The 21069-nt window shown below is 48.2% G+C and overlaps 10 pseudogenes; all 10 read right to left on the minus strand.

The window, feature by feature from the left end:
- Nucleotides 1–9281: 9281 nt before the first annotated feature.
- Nucleotides 9282–9400, minus strand: LOC143999412 (5S ribosomal RNA; annotated as a pseudogene).
- Nucleotides 9401–9500: 100 nt separating this feature from the next.
- On the minus strand, nucleotides 9501–9619 carry LOC143999311 (5S ribosomal RNA; annotated as a pseudogene).
- A 100-nt stretch (nucleotides 9620–9719) lies between these two features.
- On the minus strand, nucleotides 9720–9838 carry LOC143998960 (5S ribosomal RNA; annotated as a pseudogene).
- Nucleotides 9839–10160: 322 nt separating this feature from the next.
- On the minus strand, nucleotides 10161–10279 carry LOC143998836 (5S ribosomal RNA; annotated as a pseudogene).
- Nucleotides 10280–10378: 99 nt separating this feature from the next.
- Nucleotides 10379–10497, minus strand: LOC143999435 (5S ribosomal RNA; annotated as a pseudogene).
- Nucleotides 10498–11448: 951 nt separating this feature from the next.
- On the minus strand, nucleotides 11449–11567 carry LOC143998885 (5S ribosomal RNA; annotated as a pseudogene).
- A 160-nt stretch (nucleotides 11568–11727) lies between these two features.
- Nucleotides 11728–11846, minus strand: LOC143998558 (5S ribosomal RNA; annotated as a pseudogene).
- Nucleotides 11847–11945: 99 nt separating this feature from the next.
- On the minus strand, nucleotides 11946–12064 carry LOC143999121 (5S ribosomal RNA; annotated as a pseudogene).
- A 102-nt stretch (nucleotides 12065–12166) lies between these two features.
- LOC143998692 (5S ribosomal RNA) lies at nucleotides 12167–12285 on the minus strand (annotated as a pseudogene).
- A 701-nt stretch (nucleotides 12286–12986) lies between these two features.
- LOC143998451 (5S ribosomal RNA) lies at nucleotides 12987–13105 on the minus strand (annotated as a pseudogene).
- Nucleotides 13106–21069: the final 7964 nt, after the last annotated feature.

Below are 21069 nucleotides of genomic sequence, written 5' to 3' on the forward strand. Positions count from 1 at the left end.
TTATGCTATATTTGGGGTATATTTACTACATTATTAAAGACACGTAATGAACCCGATTGATAAAAACCTACACACGTCGTTGCTGTCATTTCGTGTATTTCCACTTAAACTCGACTTGTATATACTGTCTCAATATTAATCTGTGTTATTTTGCTATATTTATTATTAGAATAACCAGATTACGATCTCTATATCCTGGTAAACCAACTCACACAAAACCATCTTATTTCTACCTTACACGCTGCAATAAATATTAAGATATTAACATTTAACCGGTATCTCTCTGCAATAGTAAACGGAATGGGTAGATCACTCATCTAATATCAGTCTTCTCAGTGCTACCGGAACAACTTTTACATTTAGAGTAATGCAACGATTTCTCAGTTTTATGAAGCTACTGCAACTAACGCTTTGGATTTCTTTCCTGTTAAATTACGCTCTGCAATATTAAGCCATGTAAATTGTCCTATTGGTCTACTAACAATGCTATGTATAATAATACAAATCTTTCAAAAGCAATATCGTCTCACTACAAAACTTACACTCTGCATAATAAATATGATTAATGCGACTAATGCTAATAATAAAGTCGTCTAAAACTCGGCTATAGGTAGAGAATAAAACTATCTTACATCAAAATAAACCATGTACTGCCAAACCAATAACGGCCAATTACTTAACGTCTATCAGTCAATGACTTAACAAAATAAACTTAGCACTCTTTTGCTCTATTTTTTATATATGTAGTTCTCTACATTAACTGTCACATTGATATCACCACTGACAACACACTACTGACCTTTTAACAGCACCAAATATGAAAAAAGCACTGTAACTCTTTACATGATTTAGATGTAGTTGTATTAGCAAAAAATAAAGTCATGTCTTCTGTACACGCTAGCCTTTCTGTATACATTAATCTTTCTGTGTACACCAGTCCCTCTATATAGACTAGCCTCTCTGTCTTCTGTATACACGTGCCCGTAACCTATATACACTAGCCTGCCTTCTTTTTACAATAGTCTCGGTGTCCCAGCCTCTCTGCATACACTAGCCTCACTGAATTCCCCAGACTCTCTTCTGTATACACAAGCCTATCTGTAAACAATAGCTTGTCATCTGTACACACTAGCCTCTCTGTATACACTAGCCATTCTTCTGTATACACCAGGCTCAGGGGAATAACATTAGCCTATCTGTATTAACTTGTTTGACTTTTCTGATTTCTGTTTCTTTTCTAGGGTCTACCTCGCCGTATACCCAAGCCAATCTTATTACCCCAGCCTCATTCCAATTATAATAGCCTCACTGTATACCCCAGGCAGTCTTGTGTTGGGTTTTTTCAGTCTGCTCAGCCATCTTCTTGTAGGGTTCTTCGGGTCAGCCCTTGCTCCCTTTTCCCCACGTATCCTCTCATTCACAAGAAGTTCATTCTCATGTCTGGGTTACCTTGGGCATCAGGCTCATCCTATCCTTCACGGGACATTCATTTGGGTTTGCGTAGCTTGCAGGCTCTTAAGGGGTTCCTTCTCATCTTCAGGTCAAGAGTCGGTGGGTTCTACTCTCACAGCGGTAACTTACAGTTGGCGTTTGGGCATATGTCATTTTATGGATGGGATCTTTACCTTTCCTTTTCCACCTATACTTGTGTCTTTTTGCCCTCTTTTCAAGCATACTGACCATCCAGGCCATGGCACACCTCAGGCCTTGGTTCTTAACCACTACAATACAGGGCACTTTCGCCCCCTTCTTTCCCAGCCCAATTTTCAGCTTTCATCGCTCTAGCGCTTTCAGTGACAATTGCGCGGTCATGCTACACTGTACCCAAATGAAATTTTTATCATTTTGTTCGCACAAATAGAGATTTATTTTGGTGGTATTTATTCACGACTCCGTTTTTTATTTTTTGCGATATAAGCGCAAAAAAGCGGAAATTTGGAAAAAAAACAATATTTTCTTTTTTCTATTTTAAAAGAAATCCAATAAAATCAAATTTTGTCATAAATTTAAGCCAAAATGTATTCTGCTACATGTTTTTGGTAAAAAAAAATCCGTTAAGTGTATAATAATTGGTTTGTGTGATCACGGACATATGTACGCAAATGATCATGTACATATGTGGGCAGGTGATCACGTACATATGTGTGCACATAATCATTGGGACAAGTGATTTTAGTGGGACATATGTGGGGGACATGTTTTTATTATTAGGGACATGTGTTTTTATTTTTTGGGGACATGTGTGTTATGGGGACATATGTGGGGACTGTGTTTACACTGTGTGGTGTGTTGTGTGTTTACACTAGACTGAAGATCAGTGAGTAAAAAGCTGTAAAAAACAGCTCATACTCACTGATCATCAGCCGGCTGCAGCAATCTACTCTCCTCTCCTCAGCGATGACTTCTGTGTGAGGAGAGGAGGAGCCGATTGGCTAGCAACCGGCTGTTTGTTTACATCACATGACGGCCGTGATTGGACACGGCCGTCATGTGATCAGGAGGGCCAATCACAGAGCCCTGATTGACATTCCTGAACGTCCTATCAGAAGTAGACGGCTCCCACCCGGCCGTATATGTGCATTGGCCGGGTGGGAAGTGGTTAAGTAATATCGCATTTCCCACTTGAAGACTCCGATTACAAGTGGTAAGGCTGGCCGCAGGCCAGCCCGTATTTGTGGGAGGAGTCTGAGGGACTATTAAACCCTCCTCCTCTGTCAGGGTCAGGGTTGGTGTTTTCTAGGGAGAGAGAGACCGGGTTACACAGACTTGCTAGTGTATACAGACGGAATAGTGTATACAGAAGACCAGCTAGTTTATACAGAGAGGCTAATGTGTACAAAAGACAGGCTAGATTATACAGAAGAACGTACTGGATATGCAGAGATGGAGGCGAGGTTATACTGAGGGAGAGGCTGTTTTACACAAAGAGGCTAGTGTGTGCAGACTTGCTAAAGTATACGGACAGACTAGTGTATACAGAGAGGCTATTTTAAACAGAGAGACTAGGGAAAACAGAGAGGCTAGTGTACAGAGACAAGCTGACAGTGAGGCCGGGGTATAATGAGAAGCTAAGTTATACAGTAGACAGGCTAGTTTATATAAAAGACAAAATTGGGTAAACAGAATACAGGCTGGGGTATAATGAGAGGCAAGATTATACATAGAGGCTAGGGTATAAAGATGTATACAGAAAGGCGGGGTATACCGAGAGACTATGTGTATAAAAGACAAGCTAGGGACGGACTAGTGTATACAGAAGACCGGCTAGTTGATACAGAGAGGCTAATGTGTACAAAAGACTGGCTAATGTATACAGATAGGCTAGATTATACAGAAGAACATCCTGGGTATGCAGAGAGCTCAGCTTCAAGGGATGGCCAACGTGAGTAATATGAGTGAGACTCCTCACCCCCCCCCCCCACCTACCAGATCTGACTTTCATCCCCTTGCCCTCTCTGCCCCGGTCATCTGGTGGCAGTTTTATGCACTCCCTGGCCCCCACCCATTCATAATCCTTACCGACCTTTCCTTCCGCTGCTCACAGGAACATACTGGATGACTTGTCTAATTAACCAACTTGTACAAGACACCGCTATCCTCCTGTCTGACACCGGTCCCCATTGGAGGCATTACCCCTCACTGTTTGGGTGGTCCCTGCCTCCCCCTGGATGCTCCACATATACCCCGACGACATTGTCGGAGGGGCACCACTTGACAGGTGGCATCTCCCATTGGAGGAAGGGATGATGGCCCCAACCCCTTGGCAGCAGGTTCTTTCATGTACAGACCAGGGCGGCTCATCTTCCCTTCTGGAGTCTTGACCTTAGAGGGGGGAGTTGCACTTTGGGGGGTCTGAGTGATACCTAGTGCGCTGTACTGGAAGGGCTTGACATTCCCGCATATGTGTCCCCTCTCCCTGGTTGCGCCCCTCGTCCCCCCCTCTGGCCCCCACCTACTCTTTGCCGAGATTGCCTTCTGCAGCTTTCGGGGACACCCTGGATGACTTATTTATTGAGCCTATTGGTGCGAGACACTGCTTCCCTCCAGTTTGACTCTGGACCCCCCTGGAGGATTTACCCCTTACTGTTTTGGCGGTCCCAGCCTCCCTCTGGATGCTCTACACAGCCCCCGATGGTGATGCAGGAGAGACACTAATTGGCGGGCCCCAGAACTGCTGCTCGGGTGAAGTCTCCCGTTGGATGGAGGGATGGTGGCCCCAGCCCCTTGCCTGCCGGATTCTCCATGCACCGACCAGGGCTGCTCCTCTTTCATCTTCATGTGGTGACCATGGAGGGGAGGAGTTGAAACTTATGGGGTCCGGGTGGTTGCTGGTGTGAGCACGCTAAAGGACTTGACCTTTCCGCATGTTTGTCCCCTCTCCTTTGCTGCCCCTCCTTCCCTCCCCCCTTCCCTCCCTTACCTCCTTCCCTTCCCTCCCCCCTTCCCTCCCCCCTTTCACTCCCCCTTTCCCCCCTTACCCCCCTCTTTTCCCCCCTTCCCTCCCCCTTTTCCCCCGGGGCGTGGATGGAGGAGAGGGGGTAAGAAGAGGACAATCTGCCAAAGAGAGAAATACATTTGTTCGGGGGCTACATGTACTTTTGGGGTATGGGACGGGGGGTGGTGGATCCCATTCTGTGATGCCTTTTCTGTTGTGACGGGCTCCCTCGTGCATGCCTACATTTAGGGCGAGCTGAGGAGACCCCTCAGTGCTGACAGTTCTATGCTCTACCTCTGTTTTAATTATACTATTGTTTTTTGGTTCTATGATGTTACTGATTGTGTTTAATTTGCATACCGGTATCAGACGTGACATTTACCACTGCCGGGACTGGGGGGACTGGGATCCGGGGGCTCCCTCTCCGACCTGTCTACCCACCAACCCAAGTAGGACGGCGCTTTAAACCCAGTGTACATCTGGTAAACGCTATAGCATAATTGTGCTGTTTTAGTATACAATTCCTGTACTGTTGAGTGCGGACAACCCTTAATTTCCCTCTCCCCCTGGGGTTGAGGTGCCCGGCCTCTTTTTCCCCTTACCTTTCCTTCCATTTGCCCTTCCTTTTTCCCCCTTAGTTCCCTCCATCCATTACCTACCCAATACCTACCTTGGTTCAACTTTCTTTGCTTTTCTCGGACGTCCCCCTTCCCCTCCCCGAGGAGCGATGGCAGACTCAGTCAAGGTCACCTCTCTAAACGTTAAGGGACTGAACTCCTCTGAAAAACGGTGGATCCTCCTGTGAGAACTGAAGACTTCCTGTACTGATGTGGCCTTTATACAAGAAACACATTTTAAAAATACTAGCCTCCCCTTTCTACGGTCAAGATCCTTCGCTAAGGTCTACCACTCTACTAACCCCTCCTCTAAGACCAAGGGAATCTCCATTCTGATCTCTAGCAGGCTCCCCTCGGTTCTCCAGGATTCTCTGGTGGACCCTGGGGGCCGATATCTTTTTCTTAGGGGCCACATTGGAGAGCTCCTTTTTACATTTGCCACTGTGTACGCTCCCAATGATCACCAAGACACATTCCTCAGAACTACCCTGCACAGATGATGTGACTTTCGGGAGGGCCAGTTGATATTAGGTGGGGACTTTAATGTCCCCTTTCACCATCGGTTGACACTTCTGCCTCTTGCTCCTCGCTCCTCATTTACTCTAGATAGCTTATTACTAAGTGCTTACTGAATGACCAATTAGTTGATATCTGGTGTCTGCAACACTCCGGGGAAAGGGACTACTCTTTTTGCTCTTCCCCTCACAAATCATACTTGAGGATAGACTTCTTCTTGATTCCACATGACCAACTGCACTTGGTGAGCTCTTCCTCCATCGGCCATATTACTTGGTCTGACCACGCTCCTGTAGCCCTTACCTACACCCTCTCTAGGAACCCCTCACCTAGGACTCTATTCTGGCACCTTAATGAGAGCCTCCTCCAGATACCGGAAGTTTTAGCAGATGTGACCAGGGAATTGGACCTTTATTTCCAAGAAAACTAAACGCAGGACTGCGACCCGGGGATAATTTGGGAGGCTCACAAGTCAGTACTCCGCAGGGTACTTATCAGGCACGGGGCACGCATCAAACGAACACGGAAGGAACAAATTGCTAATCTGTTTTGTGAACTTGCCTCTGTGGAAGCGAAACATAAACATGCCCCCTCATGGACCTTAGAGATTGAATTGGGGACACTCCGTACCCAGATTACTGACCTACTCCATTATAAAGCGAAAGCAGTACTCCAGTTTTGTCGTAAACTGATGTAGGAATCAGGGGACAAATGCGGAAAAATCTTTGCCAGGTCAGTAAAAGGAGTGGAAATCTGCCTCTTACATACAACAGTTGATAGATGAGAATGGCCAGAGGGGCTCTACCCCAACCCAAATAGCCAAAGTCTTTGAAAAATGCTACTCTGATCTCTACAACCTGCCCGATTCAGGGTCCGGACAGGACAATATAGACAGATATGTAACCGGTTCTGGTCTACCAACCCTATCACACTGGAAGAAGTCCAGATGGCCGTGGGACCTCCGAAGGTGGGTAAGGCTCCGGGCCCTGACGGATATACCGCACAATACTATAAGACCTTCCTCCCTATTCTCGGCCCGCGCTTGGTGAATTTATTGAATACTCTGAGCTTGAATGGGGATTTTCCTGAGCATACCCTTAGAGCCCACATCTCGTTGATACCTAAGGAGGGCAAAGACCCGGGCCTATGTGGGAGCTACAGACCCATTTCCCTCCTAAATTCGGTCCTAAAACGATTCTCTAAAATCCTCGCCACGTGATTGGCACAGCACTTGCAGTCCCTTATACATATTGACCAGTTAGGTTTTATTCCCACCAGGGAAGATAGGGACAACACCATTAAGGTGCTTACCCTGGTCCATAAAGCAAAGTCATCTGGGACCCCTTGTCTTTTCGTGAGTACTGATGCCGAGAAGGCTTTTGATCGGGTCAAATGGACATTCATGTTCTCGGTCCTTCGCCATATAGGTCTGAGTGAACGGATGTTGGCATGGATAAGTAAGATATACTCACGCCCTTCAGCTCAACTCAAAGCGAATGGGGTGCTCTCATCTCCCCTTGACATCGGGAATGGGACCAGACAGGGTTGCCCCCTGTCGCCCCAGTTATTCGCACTGTCATTGGAACCCTTTCTCTCCACAATTCGACAAAACTCAGACATAACGCGACTCCAAATCGGTACTATTGAAATCTGCCTACGTAGATGACATGCTGTTCTCGTTGACGAATCCCAGAGTTTCCTTGCCAAATCTCCTTCGGGAATTCCAGATATATGGGATACTTCTTGAAATCAGAGGCCATGGGGGTCGAAGTCCGCCCGCAAACGTTACTAGACTTGTAGTCCAATTTTCGATTTAAATGGACCCATACAGCCCTTAAGTACTTAGGTACTTACATTCCACAGGACAACGCGCGTACGTTTATGTTGAACTTCCCCCCACCCCTTGTCACTAAGATCCGCAGTTTGCTTCACGGGTGGCATTCTGGCCTCCATTCCTGGTTCAGGAGATGCAATCTCATTAAAATGAACATACTCCCTAAATTTACCTATCTTTTCCAAGCTCTCCCGATCCAGATTCCAGTCCCGTTTTTTAAGCAAGCTCAATCCCTGCTCACTCAATTTAACTGGGCCCACAAAAATCCCAGACTTAAGTGGTCACAGCTGACATTGTCTAAACAACAGGGAGGGTTGGTTCTCCCTGACTTGCGATGCTACTACCTGGCCTCCCATCTGGGGCGTGTATTGGACTGGAATGGAAACAAACTTTCTAAGCTCTGGGTGCTACTAGGACAATCTCACTCCCAAATTCCGCTAAGAAGCACCATGTGGTGCTATAAGGATTTACCCACAGAATTGACGTCACATCCCACTATAGGGGCTTCATTGAAAGTCAGTCACCTGATCGCTACCCAAAACACACTCACGTCTTTGACTTCCCCCCTATTCCCTATACGTGGCCATCCGAACTTGGAACCGGGGACCCACTTAGAAATTCCAACCTAGACCATGCGTCTAAATTCGTCATTGATGGAAAATGACCTTCTTTCTCAACCCTAACAGATCCGACAGGGCTTTTTCAAATGCCTTTTTGGAGAGCGGCGCAACAACATCATTTTTTCCATTCCATCCCCAATACTCAAACTTTCGCACGCCCTCAGACGGAGTTTGAGACTCTATGCAGGAGCGAAGGCCCTTTGGTCCACATTCTCTCTCAAACAGATCACCCACACTTAACCTGCCTGTCCAACTGGGAAAAGGACCTTAATTGCTCGTTTTCCCCAGCACAGAGACAACGCATTATCACTTTGGCTCTCAAAACCTCGCTGTGCACGAAGATACAGGAGACAAATTTTAAACTTCTCACCAGGTGGTATTTGACACCATCAAAGCTGCATAAATAATTCCCCTCTTCCTCGAACATATGCTGGAGGTGTGGAGAAGAAGAGGGCACGTTGATCCACATTTTTTGGTCCTGCCCCAGCTTGGTGGACTTCTGGACAGAGATCCGATGCATAACACAAAAATTCACAGACTTCTCCATCCCGGAAGAGGCTGCATTTTTTCTCTTGCACCATTGACAGATTCCCATTAAGAAGTACAAAAAAATAAATTTTACGGCATGTGATAAATGCCGCAAAATCCTGCATCCCTCTCTATTGGAAAAAATGTTCCCCCCCTTTCATTACTCACTGGCTTAGGAAAATAGAGGACATTAAAAAAAATGGAGGACTTGATCCTCACATCACAAGGTAAACAAGAATTTTTTAAACAAACCTGGGACATCTGGAATACCTTTATATTCTCGCTGGAAGGATGTCGCCTGCTATCACCTTAATGCTCTGAGCTTTCCTTGACTGGCCCTTTGGACAGTGGCTGCCATTGTGTCTCGTCCCCTCTTCTCCTTTCCTGATCTTTCACCCCTTCTCTTTTCTTCCTTCCTCCCCTATCTCTCACCCCCTCCACCCACTCTCTCTTTTGGAAAAAGTGGAAAATTGGGAATGACGGCCCCCCCCCCCCCTCTGGATGGATTATGCCGGAGGGACCTGGGGTTTGTGTGACCCTGGATCTTGGTACAGTACTTTATCCGTGCCTTGAATCATTATGATTGATGGAAGGCAGACTCACAGTTGCGAATATACCTGTATCAAGTATTGTTCAGCTGCTTTTTGCTCTGTATTTCTCTGTTGCATTATGTACTCGGGGGACCGTCTTCCCCTGTTTGTAGAAAAAATTATATTTGAAAAAAAAAAAGAAGCCTACGACACCTGGTATTCCCAGGCGGTCTCCCATCCAGGCATTAACCAGGCCCGACCCTGCTTAGCCTCCAAGATCAGACGAGATGGAACAGATTCAGGGGGATGTGGCCGTAGCCAATAACTTCAGGCACTCTCAACTCTCTTGACAAACGCCAAGATGGTCACCTTGGGAAAGAAACAAAAAAAAAAAAAGTCAACACCAACAACATAAAAAGAAGTCTACAGCACCTAGTATTCCCAGGTGGTCTCTCATCCAGGTATTAACAAGGCCCGACCCTGTTTAGTCTCTGAGATCAGACGAGATCTGGTGCTTTCAGGGTTATGTGGCCATAGGCAAGCTCTTCAGGCACTCTCAACCCTCTTGACAAACACCAAGATGGTCACCTTGGTAAACAAACAAAACAAAAACAAGTCAACGCCAACAACATAAAAAGAAGCCTACAGCACCTAGTATTCCCAGGTTGTCTCCAATCCAGGTACTAGCAAGGCCCAACCCTGTTTAGCCTCTGAGATCAGAGGAGATCGGGCGCTTTCAGGGTTATGTGCCCATATGCAATCTCTTTGGGCACTCTCAACCCTCTTGACAAATGCCAAGATAGTCACCTTGAGATACAAGCGAAAAAAGACAGGTCAATGTCAACAACATAAAAAGAAGAATACGGCACCTAGTATTCCAACGCCATCTCCCATCCAGGTACTAACTAGGCCCAACCCTTCTTAGCCTCAGAGATAAGAAGAGCTAGGGCTTTTTCAGGGTGATGCTGCTGTAAGCGATCTCTTTGGGCACCTCTCAACCCTCTTGACAAATGCCAAGGTGGTCACCTTGGGAAACAAGCGGAAAAAAACAAACGAATCAACGCCAACAACATAAAAAGAAGCCTACAATAACTGGTATTCCCAGGTGGTCTCCCATCCAGGTACTAACCAGGCCTGACTATTCTTAGCCTCCAAGATCAGACAAGATTGGGTGCTTTCAGAGTGATGTGGCCATAGGCAATCTCTTCAGGTACCCTCAACCCTCTTGACAAACACCAAGATGGTGACCTTGGGAAACAAGCTAAAAAAAACAGGTCAACGCCAACAACATAAAAAGAAGCCTACGACACCTGGTATTCCCAGGCGGTCTCCCATCCACGTACTAACAAGGCCTGACTCTTCTTAGCCTCCAACATCAAATGAGATCGGGTGCTTTCAGGGTGATGTGCCCGTAGGCAATCCCTTCAGGCACTTTCAACCCTCTTGACAAACGCCAAGATGGTCACCTTGGGAATCAAGCAACAACTTAAAAAAAAAGCCTATGGCATTGAGAAATCCCAGGCGGTCTCCCATCCAGGTACTAACCAGGTCCCAACCCTGCTTAGCCTCTGAGATCAAATGAGATTGGGCTCTTTCAGGGTGATGCAGCCATAGTAGATTTTTTTCAGGCACGCTCAACCCTCTTGACAAACGCCAAGATGGTCACCTTGGGAAGCAAACAAAAAATCAAGTCAACGTCAACAACATAAAAAGAAGCCTACAGCACCTAGTATTCCCAGGCGGTCTCCCATCCAGGTATTAACAAGGCACGACCCTTTCTAGCCTCTGAGATCAGAGGAGATTGGGTGCTTTCAGGGTGATGTGCCCATAGGCAATCTCTTTGGGCACTCTCATTCCTCTTGAAAAATGCCAAGATAGTCACCCTGGGAAACAAGCGAAAAAAAACAGGTCAACGCCAACAACATGAAAAGAAGAATACGGCACCTGGTATTCCAAGGCCGTCTCCCAATCAAGTACTAACTAGGCCCAACCCTTCTTAGCCTCCGAGATCAGAAGAGATAGGGTGCTTTCAGGGTGATGCTGCTGTAAGCGATCTCTTTAAGCACTCTCTACCCTCTTGACAAATGCCAAGATGATCACTTTGGGAAACAAGCGAAAAAAAACAGGTCAACACCAACAACATAAAAAGAAGCCTGCGGCATCTGGAAAACCCAGGCGGTCTCCCATCCAGGTACAAACCAGGCCCAACCCTGCTTAGCCTCTGAGACCAGACGAGATTGGGTGCTTTAAGGGTGTTGCGGCCGTAGGCAATTTCTTTGTGCACTCTCAACCCTCTTGACAAATGGCAAGATGGTCACCTTGGGAAAAAAGGGAAAAAACACAGGTCAACGCCGACAACATAATGAGAAGCGTACGGCACCTGGTATTCCCAGGCTGTCTCCCGTCCAGGTACTAACCAGGCCCATCGCTGCTTAGCCTCCAAGATCAGATGAGATTGGGCTCTCTCAGGGTGATTTGGTCGTAGGCACTCTCTTTGGGCACTCTGAAGCCTCTTGACAAAGGCCAAGATGCTCACCTTGGGAAAAAAGCTAAAAAAAACAGGTCAAAGCCAACAACATAAAAAGAAGTCTACGGCATCCGGTATTCCCAGGCGATCTCCCAATCAAGACACTAACCAGGCCAGATCCTTCTATGGCACCTGGTCTTCCCAGGCAGTCTCCCATCCAGGTACTAACCAGGCCTGACACTGCTTAGCCTCTGAAATCAGACGAGATCAGGTGCTTTCAGGGTGATGTGGCCGTAAGCATTCTCTTCAAGACACGCCCAACCCTCTTGACAAACGCCAAGATGGTCGCCTTCAGAAACAAGCGAAAAAAACAGGTCAAAGCCAACAACATAAAAAGAAGCCTATGGCACCTGGTATTCCCAGGCGGTCTCCCATCCAGCTACTAACCAGGCCTGACACTGTTTAGCCTCCGAGATCAGACGAGATTGGACGCTTTCAGGGTGATGGGGCCGTAGGTGATCTCTTCAGGCACTCTCAACCCTCTTGACAAATGCCAAGATGGTCACCTTGGGAAACAAGTGAAAAAAAAAAACAGGTCAAGGCCAATAACATAAAAAGAAGCCTACGGCACCTGTTATTCCCAGACGTTCTCCTATCCTGGTATTAACCAGGCCCAACACTGCTTAGCCTCCGAGATCAGACAAGATCGGGTGTTTTCAGGGTGATGGGGCCGTAGGTGATCTCTTTAGGCACTCTCGACCCTCTTTTTAAAAGCCAAGATGGTCACCTTGGGAAACAAGCGAAAATAAACAGGTCAACACCAACAACATAAAAAGAAGCCTACGGCACCTGGTATTCACAGATGGTCTCCCATACAGGTATTAACCAGACCGTACACTGCTAGGCCTCTGAGATCAGATGAGATTGTGCGCTTTCAGGGTGATGTGGCCATAGGTGTTCTATTCAGACACTCTCAACCCTCTTGACAAATGCCAAGATGGTCATCTTGGGAAAAAAGTGAAAAAAAAACAGGTCAACGCCAACAACATAGACCCTGGCGGTCTCCCATCTGACCCTGACCCTGACCCTGCTTAGCCTCTGAGATCGGGCGCTTTCAGGGTGATGTGGCCTTAGGCGAACGCTTCGGGACATACTCAAAACTCTTGACAGATGCTAAAATGGTCACCTTGGGAAACAAGCGAAAAAAAAACAGGTCAAAGCCAACAATATAAAAAGATTCCTACGGCACCTGTAATTAGGTACTATCCAGACCGGACCCTGCTTAGCCTCCGAGATCAGATGAGATCGGGCGCTTTCAGGGTGATGTGGCCGTAGGAGATTTCTTCGGGCTCTCTCAGCCCTCTTGACAAATGCCAAGATGGTCACCTTGGGAAACAAGCGGAAAAAAAAAACATGTCAACGCCAACAGCATAAAAAGAAGCCTTCGGCACCTGGTATTCCCAGTCGGTCTCCCATCCAGTTACTAATCAGGCCCGACAATGCTTAACCTCCGAGATCAGACAAGATCGGGCACTTTCAGGGTGATTTGGCCGTAGGCACTTTCTTTGGGCACTCTCACCCTCTTGACAAACGCCAAGATGGTCATCTTGGGAAACAAGTGAAAAAAAACAGGTCAACGCCAACAACATAAAAAATAGAATTTTTATATACAGCTTACCTGTAAAATCCTTTTCTTGAGAGTACATCACGGGACACAGGAGCTTCATTACATAGTGGGTTATATAGGCACCTCTGGTGATTGGACACTGGTTAACCCCCAATTAAGGAGAATTCCTCCCCTATATAACCCCTCCCATATGGGAGGCACCTCAGTTTTGTAGCAAAGCAATAGGAAACCACGTAAAACCCAAGAGGGGTGGGAGCCCTGTGTCCCGTGATGTACTCTCAAGAAAAGGATTTTACAGGTAAGCTGTGTATAAAAATCCTATTTTCTTGATCATACATCAGGGGACACAGGAGCTTCATTACATAGTGGGATGTCCCAAAGCAATGCTCAGATTGAGGGGAGGGAGACACAGATCATAATATATAGACCGCCAAGGACCGGAGGACCTAAACTGCAGCCTGCAGTACACTGCGCCCAAAGGCGATATCCTCTTGCCCTCTGACATCCACCTGATAGAATCTGGTGAATATGTGGACTGATGACCAAGTTGCAGCCTTACAGATCTGAGCCAGGGAGGCCTGGTGATGCACTGCCCAAGAAGCACTTACAGCCCTAGTTGAGTGCGCTTTCACTTGAAAAGGAGGGATCTTCCCTTTAACACTATAGGCCTGAGAAATAATCTGTCTAATCCACCACGAGAGAGTGGATTTTGATGCCACCTGACCCTTCCTAGGGCCTTCCGGCAAAATAAATAAGCAATCAGTTTTCCTTATCTGTGCAGTTGCCTGAAGATAGATACTGATTGCCCTTACCACATCCAAAGTGTGCAAAGATTCTTCTTCTGCAGACTGTGGGTCCGGAAAAAAGGATGGTAGGCTTACATCTTGATTCAAATGGAATCCTGAAACCACCTTAGGCAGAAAGGACCTGTTGGGACGCATTACCACCAGGTCCTTATGAATAATTAGATACGGTTCTTTACTGGAGAGAGCTGCTAGTTCTGACACTCTTCTAGCCGTGGATATGGCTACCAAGAAAACCAATTTTTTAGTCAAAAGAACTAACGAAGCCTGATGCAAAGGTTCAAAAGGTTGCCCCTGCAAAGCTGAGAGAACCAAATTCAGATCCCATGGGCATACCGGAGGTTTGACTGGCGGTCTTATCCGCATAGCCCCCTGGATGAAAGCCCGCACCAGGGAATGTGATGCAAGTGGTTTCTGAAAAAACACTGACAAGGCCGAAATATGCACCTTGATAGTGCTTATGGCCAAATTCATTTCTAGGCCTGACTGGAGGAAGGCCAAGATCCTGCTAATGACATACTTGCTAGGATGACATTCCCTGAGTTCACAACAGGAAACATATGCCCTCCAGATTTTGTAGTAAATAAGCCTGGAGGCCGGCTTTCTGGCATTGACCAGAGTAGAAAGGACTGGGCCCGAAAGCCCACGGTCTCTCAGAATGTGGGTCTCAGCAGCCAAACCGTCAAATTCAGACTGTGTAAAGCAGCATGGTAAATTGGACCCTGTGAGAGCAGATCTGGCCAGAGAGGGAGGATCCACGGCCTGCCTACTGCCAACTTCATGATCTCTGCGTACCACGGTCGCCTGGGCCAAGCCGGGTCTACCAAAAGAAGCGACTTTGTTTCCCTCTAGACTCTTCCCAGGGACCGCGACAGAAGCGGGCACGGGGGGAAGGCATAAATCAAATTGTACTGAACCCAGGGAACTGTCAGAGCATCCGACCCCTGAGCGAGTGTATCTCTTGTCCTTGACACAAATTTGTCCAGTTTTCTGTTGAACCTGGACGCAAACAGATCTACGTCTGGAGTACCCCACCTGCGACATATGTTCCAAAACACGTCGGGGTGCAGAGCCCATTCTCCTAGGCACAACTGTTGGCGGCGCAGAAAATCTGTCTGCCAATTTTCCACTCCTGGAATGAAGACTGCAGAAAGGCATGGAACATGCCTTTCTGCCCAGACAAGTATACGATTCACCTCTTTTTGCGCAACCAGACTTCTGGTACCGCCCTGGTGATTGATATAGGCCACTGCTGTGGCATTGTCGGACTGAACCCGAACAGGTCTGAAAGACCAGTTTATGAGAGCCATATAAACTGCCCGGATCTCCAAGACATTTATGGGCAATAGCTTCTCGATCGCAGACCATTTCCACTGCGAGCACGTCTCCTCCAACACTGCTCCCCAGCCTGTCAGGCTGCCATTTGTCATAATAATCTTCCATGGAAGAGGAAGAAAAGTTTTGCCTTTCAGCAAATTCTCGGTTTGTAACGAGACTCTTAGACTCGTTAGACGAGACTCTTGCGTGTCCCTGGGGATAGACGCATAGGAAGATCCAAGGACTGGGGCTTCCTGTTTCAAGCCGCAAGGATGAATCTTTGCAGAGGCCTTGAGTGGAACTGGGCGAATGGAACGGCCTCGAAGGAGATGACCATTTTCCCAAAGAGTCTCATGCACAACCGAATGGGGGAAGATCTTCTGCCCAGAATTAGACGCACCAGATCCCCAATGGCCAAGGCTTTTGGCCTTGGTAGAAACACCTTGCCCTGAGCAGTGTCGATAACCATACCCAGGTATTCCAACCTGGTAGCAGGCTGTAGGGACGACTTTCCTAGGTTTATAATCCAACCTAGGCGTTCCAGCTGTTCTAGCGTTCTGGTAACACTGTGGTTCAGGAGCGCTACTGTTTTCTCTATGAGAAGCAAATCGTCTAGATAAGCCATGACGGCTATACCCTGAGCTCTTAGGTTTGCTAAGAGAGGGTCCAGAATCTTTGTGAAGACTCGAGGGGCCGTAGCTAGCCCGAACGGCAAGGCCACAAATTGAAAATGGCGCCGCTCTACCGCAAACCTTAGATTCTTTTGGTGTGCGGGAAAAATTGGCACATGGAGATATGCATCCTTGATGTCTATTGATGCCATAAACTCTCCCCCTTGCAGGGAAGAGACCACAGTGCGAATTTACTGTATTCAGAAGGACCGGATGCGTAAAAAACGGTTCAGATCCTTCAGATCCAGGATAGGTCTGACACTTCCATTTGGCTTTGGAACGGTGAAGAGATTCGAGTAAAACCCTGAACCCTGTTCTTTTGGGTCCACTTCTACTATCACCCCCTGGGATAGTAAGTGATCTAAGGCCAGAAATAGCGGTCTTTGCTTTACTGGGTCCCTGGGGATCCTTGACCTTAGAAAGCGAGAAGGTGGAATCTCCTGAAACTCCAGCTTGTAGCCCAGAGATACCGAAGAGACCACCCACTCATCCCGGATCTCTTCCCGCCAGGCTTCTGCAAACTGCAAGAGCCTTCCCCCCACTTGGCCGAGCGGGGGCGCTCCTTCACAAGGAAGCTTTCGGGCTCTGCTTGGCAGGCTTTCGCCCTCAGGATTTCTTCTGCCCCTGGGCCCGGCCTTGAGCCTTTCCTGTAGAGGGGGGTTGAGAAGGCCGTCGCCACTGCTTAGAGCTTGATGCTCCGGGAGAGAGAGAACGCCTAAATGATGGACGTTTGCTCCTTTTGACTGGAAGGAGAGTAGATTTACCCCCTGAAATTTTTTGGACGAATTTGTCTAATTCTTCTACAAACAAACGTTCCCCTTTAAACGGGAACCCAATCAAATGCTTCATGCATGATAGCTCAGCTTGCCCAATTCTTTAGCCATAGGGCCCTTCGCATGTGTACCAACAGGAGAGACAAACGAGATGCTTGTTGGACAGAATCCGAAATCGCATCAATCAGGAAACACAGAATTTGAGGTATTTCTGCATAATTCTCCACTTCCTCACTGGGAAGGAGGCCAAGCATCTGCTTAACCTGTTCCTTGAGGAACTGACACAACCCCACAGCTGTGACTGTAAGTTGCACTACAGTGCCAGTCATGGAAAAGGAGGCTTTTTTTTTTTTGTAAAATCTTTATTTTGAGATATTTTGACATTGAAACACACTTAAGTATACATTAGACAGGTGTGTCAGGACCAAACAAAGAACAAATAAACTGTAGGAAACAATGACACCCATAAAAACTGACCCAGTGGCCAAGAGTTGGCGGCTCAAACCAGACACATGAATTAGGCAAACGGGTGGAGATGAACGTCTGGAGTGTCTTCTAGCTCATACACATCAAGTCCGGCCTCCGTGGGCTAGGGCCCCGCTCCAAGGTGCCTCTGAGCGGAAAGGAGAGGACGGGCCGGAGCCCAGTCCCCCACCTCCCGTCATACAAAAGGCCGGGGAGGCATGGGACCACCCCCAGGGGCCGCCCAGGAGAGGGGGGCACAATCACCTCCAGCAACCTCTCCCGAGCGTCCCCCGGGGGTAGGACAGGCCCACAGCAACCCCCCCGCCCAGGAGGGACGTCCCAGCATGGACCCCTCCGGACAGAGGGATTCCCCCCGTCAGCCAAACAAAGTGGCCGCAGGGCCAGCCAGCCCACAGGAAGCCTAACGCACCACCACAGCTCAATACCACGTAGGTCAATAAAAGGCAACATCTTATAGTGTGGAATACAGAGAAAGAAGGTAAAAAAGAACAGTAGGAAGGGTGAGAGAGAGGCAAGAAGGGGTAGAGAGGGGATTGGGGGATAGGGTAAGGGAGGAGGGTGGAGCCTACTTGACATCCCTGCAAAGTGCAGCGGTCCAGCACCAGGCGAGTCTCAGCAGCAAAGTCGTCTCTCCGTCCATGGGGCAAGAAGGTGAAAAACAGCCACTAGGTGGGAACATCATTGTGTGTGCGGGATCTCAAAGAGGGTTCCGCTAGCTCCAGTAGAGCCAAGTCCAGACTGGAGGTAGCGTATATAGTTTCGGACATGTAGACTGTCCATGATTGCCATATGCTGTCACACTTAGCCCGTGTACCCCTACAGGTTGCCACCCAATATTCCGCTTCTCTGATGTCATTCACTTTTTTGACCCAGTCCTCCACTGTGGGAGTCCTAGTTTGTTTCCAGTAAATCGGTATAAGACGTCTGGCCGCGTTCAACAGATGCGGCAGAGGGCTTTTTTTGTATCTACCAATCGGGATCGGAGAAATGTGCAAAAGATAGTTGGCCGGAGACAGTGGCACATCAAGATGCAAAACTGCCTCTATGCGGGATCGGATGTCCTCCCAGAATGGCTTGATTCGTGGGCAATCCCACCAAATATGAAGGAGGGTGCCCAATTGGCCACATTCCCTCCAGCACCGGTCCGATACCGAAGGGTAGATACGTGCTAAGTCTGCCGGCACTCTGTACCAGCGAGACAGTACTTTAAAATTAGTTTCTTGGGTTTTGGACTCCATGGAGCTAGCGTACGTGAGTTTGTAGAGGTGGGACAGTTGGGCCGCGGAAAAGTCAAGTTGTAGCTCCCTCTCCCAGACCCGTATGTATGTCGGTCTAGCGACCTCGGTAACACAGCCCAGCAAGTGATATAATTCGGAGATCAGGTGGGGAGTGGGTTCATCTGCTACAAAAAAACGCTCAAATGGTGTAAGGAGCGCTTCGTCCCTGATTAAGTGGCCATGGGCTTCAAAAAAGTGGTGCAATTGCCTGTATCGCCAAAAATTCATAGCTGTCTGCGCATGCCCGGTCTGCAGGGATTCATAGCTGACCATTTGGCCACCGCTGAGAAACTGTCCACAACTGGCATTCCCGTCAGCTGCCCAGGGGACAAAAAAGGCCCTCCGCTCCCCTGGCGGGAACCATAGGAACCCTCCCAGCGGGGCAAGCGGAGAAACAGGGGGGGATAGGCCCAGCGTCTTGTTCAGTTTGTCCCAAATCAAAAGAGACTGTACAGTGAGCGGGGAGACATCCACCGATAACCCCCTATATTCCGGGGACAACCAGGGCGCATAAGCCAAATCTCTCCCAGCTAGCCATTTTTCCAGAGAGACCCACACTTTTGACTTAGTATGAAATTTCCAATTAAGTATCCTCTGTAGAACAATAGCCCTGTGGTACCTCTGGATATCCGGAACCCCCAGACCCCCCGTCAGCTTCGAGCGTTTCAGCAAGGCCATGGCTATTCTAGGTTTCTTTGTGTTCCACACAAATGTCGACAGAATGCTATTCAATTGGGTAAAAAACAGTTTAGGGAGGGAGATGGGTATCATTTGTAAAAAGAATAATACTCGGGGCAGGATATTCATTTTAATAATATTAATGCGGCCGAACCACGTAAAAGCGGTTTTGGTCCACTGCAACAAATCCGCCTTGATCGCATGTAATAAGGGGGGGAAATTAGCGGCATATAAGGCATCAAAGCAGTTGGTCAACTGGATGCCCAGGTATTTAATAGAAGACGTGGCCCAGGTAAAGGGGAATGCTAATTGCAGGTGGTCCGCTTGAGGCGGGGCGAGGTGAATAGGCAAAATCTCCGATTTGGAAAGGTTTATCTTGAAATTGGATAACTCACCAAAAGTCCTCAGCTCCTTCAACAGAACCGGCAACTAGATCAGGGGTTCAGAGAGATAAAGGAGCACATCGTCCGCATACGCCGACAGTTTGTGCTCCGTCATCCCAACCTTCAGGCCTCTAATGTCTGCGTTCGCCCTCACCCTGCAGAGCAGTGGTTCCAGTACCAAGGCAAAAAGGAGAGGAGACAGTGGACACCCCTGTCTCGTGCCGTTTCGAATCGGGAACCGGGAGGAAAGCACCCCATTCACCTTCACCTGTGCACACGGAGTGGAGTACAAGGCCATAATCGAGGACATCATACGCGTCCCCAACCCCTGAGCCTCCAGTACCGCCCATAAGTACCCCCAGTCGACGCGGTCAAACGCCTTTTCGGCGTCCGTCGAAAGGACGATACAAGGTTTAGGATCAGGACTGTTACGTGCCCAATGAATGAGTTGGATTGCCCTGATGGAGTTATCTCTCGCCTCCCTGCCACGAATAAACCCTGCTTGGTCTGGGTGGATAATTTGGGGCATAAGACTCCCAAGTCTGTTTGCCAGGACTTTTGCTAGAATCTTAATATCGACGTTAAGAAGGGAAATCGGTCGATAGCTCTGGGGGACGGTAGGATCTTTGCCCTCTTTTGGCAGCACCGTAATGTGTGCCAACAGTGCTTCGGTTGGGATAGGCTTCCCCTCCGCGATGGAATTAAAGTAGGTGCACATATGTGGCGTTAAGAGGGGCAGGAAGATCTTATAGTAGGAACCCGAAAAACCATCCGATCCCGGGCTCTTGCCCTTGGGCAGGGATTTCACCGTTAGCACAATTTCCTCCGGCGAAATCGGCCGCTCCAAGTCGACGCATTGTTCCGCCGTAAGTGTAGGGACTCTCGCCGACGCTAAAAATTCTTGAATGGCAGCAGACTTGGGAGGCTGAGCGTGTGCGGGCGAGGCCAGGGAAAGGTTATAAAGTTGGGCGTAAAATTCCTGGGACCCCGAGGCAATCTTGTTGGATTGGACCCAAACGGCACCCGAGGGGGAACGGAGCTTCTGTACATAAGCTTGAGCATGTTTCTTGCGAAGGGCCCTGGCCAGCATACGGCCGCATTTGTTTCCATGTTCATAGTACCTGTGTGAAAGATGCCTGGCTTGCCTACACGTGTGGCGATCTAATAAACGTAAAAACAGGTCACGCAATTCAAAAAGCTTCTGCTTAGCCTCTGGGCTCCCCCCCTGCTTATGGGAGAGTTCTGCCGCCTGTAAGGCGGCCAGAACCCTGTTGAAATCCTCTTGACGTGCTTTCTTGATTTGGGAACCCAATGATATCAGTTCCCCTCTAATCACGGCTTTGTGCCCCTCCCAAAGCACACCCGCACTTATCTCATCCGAGGCGTTTTCCCTAAAATAGTGGGAGATGGTCTCCGACACCTTGGCAACCGCAGCAGAGTCATCCAAGAGATTTTCGTTCAGTCTCCACGTCCAGGCCCTGTGGGGACCAGATGGTAATTGAATGGT

This window comes from Lithobates pipiens, unplaced genomic scaffold (assembly GCF_037356315.1).
Source record: "Lithobates pipiens isolate NorthernLeopardFrog02 unplaced genomic scaffold, aLitPip1_a1.2 Scaffold_19, whole genome shotgun sequence".
Classification (NCBI taxonomy): Eukaryota; Metazoa; Chordata; class Amphibia; order Anura; family Ranidae; genus Lithobates; species Lithobates pipiens.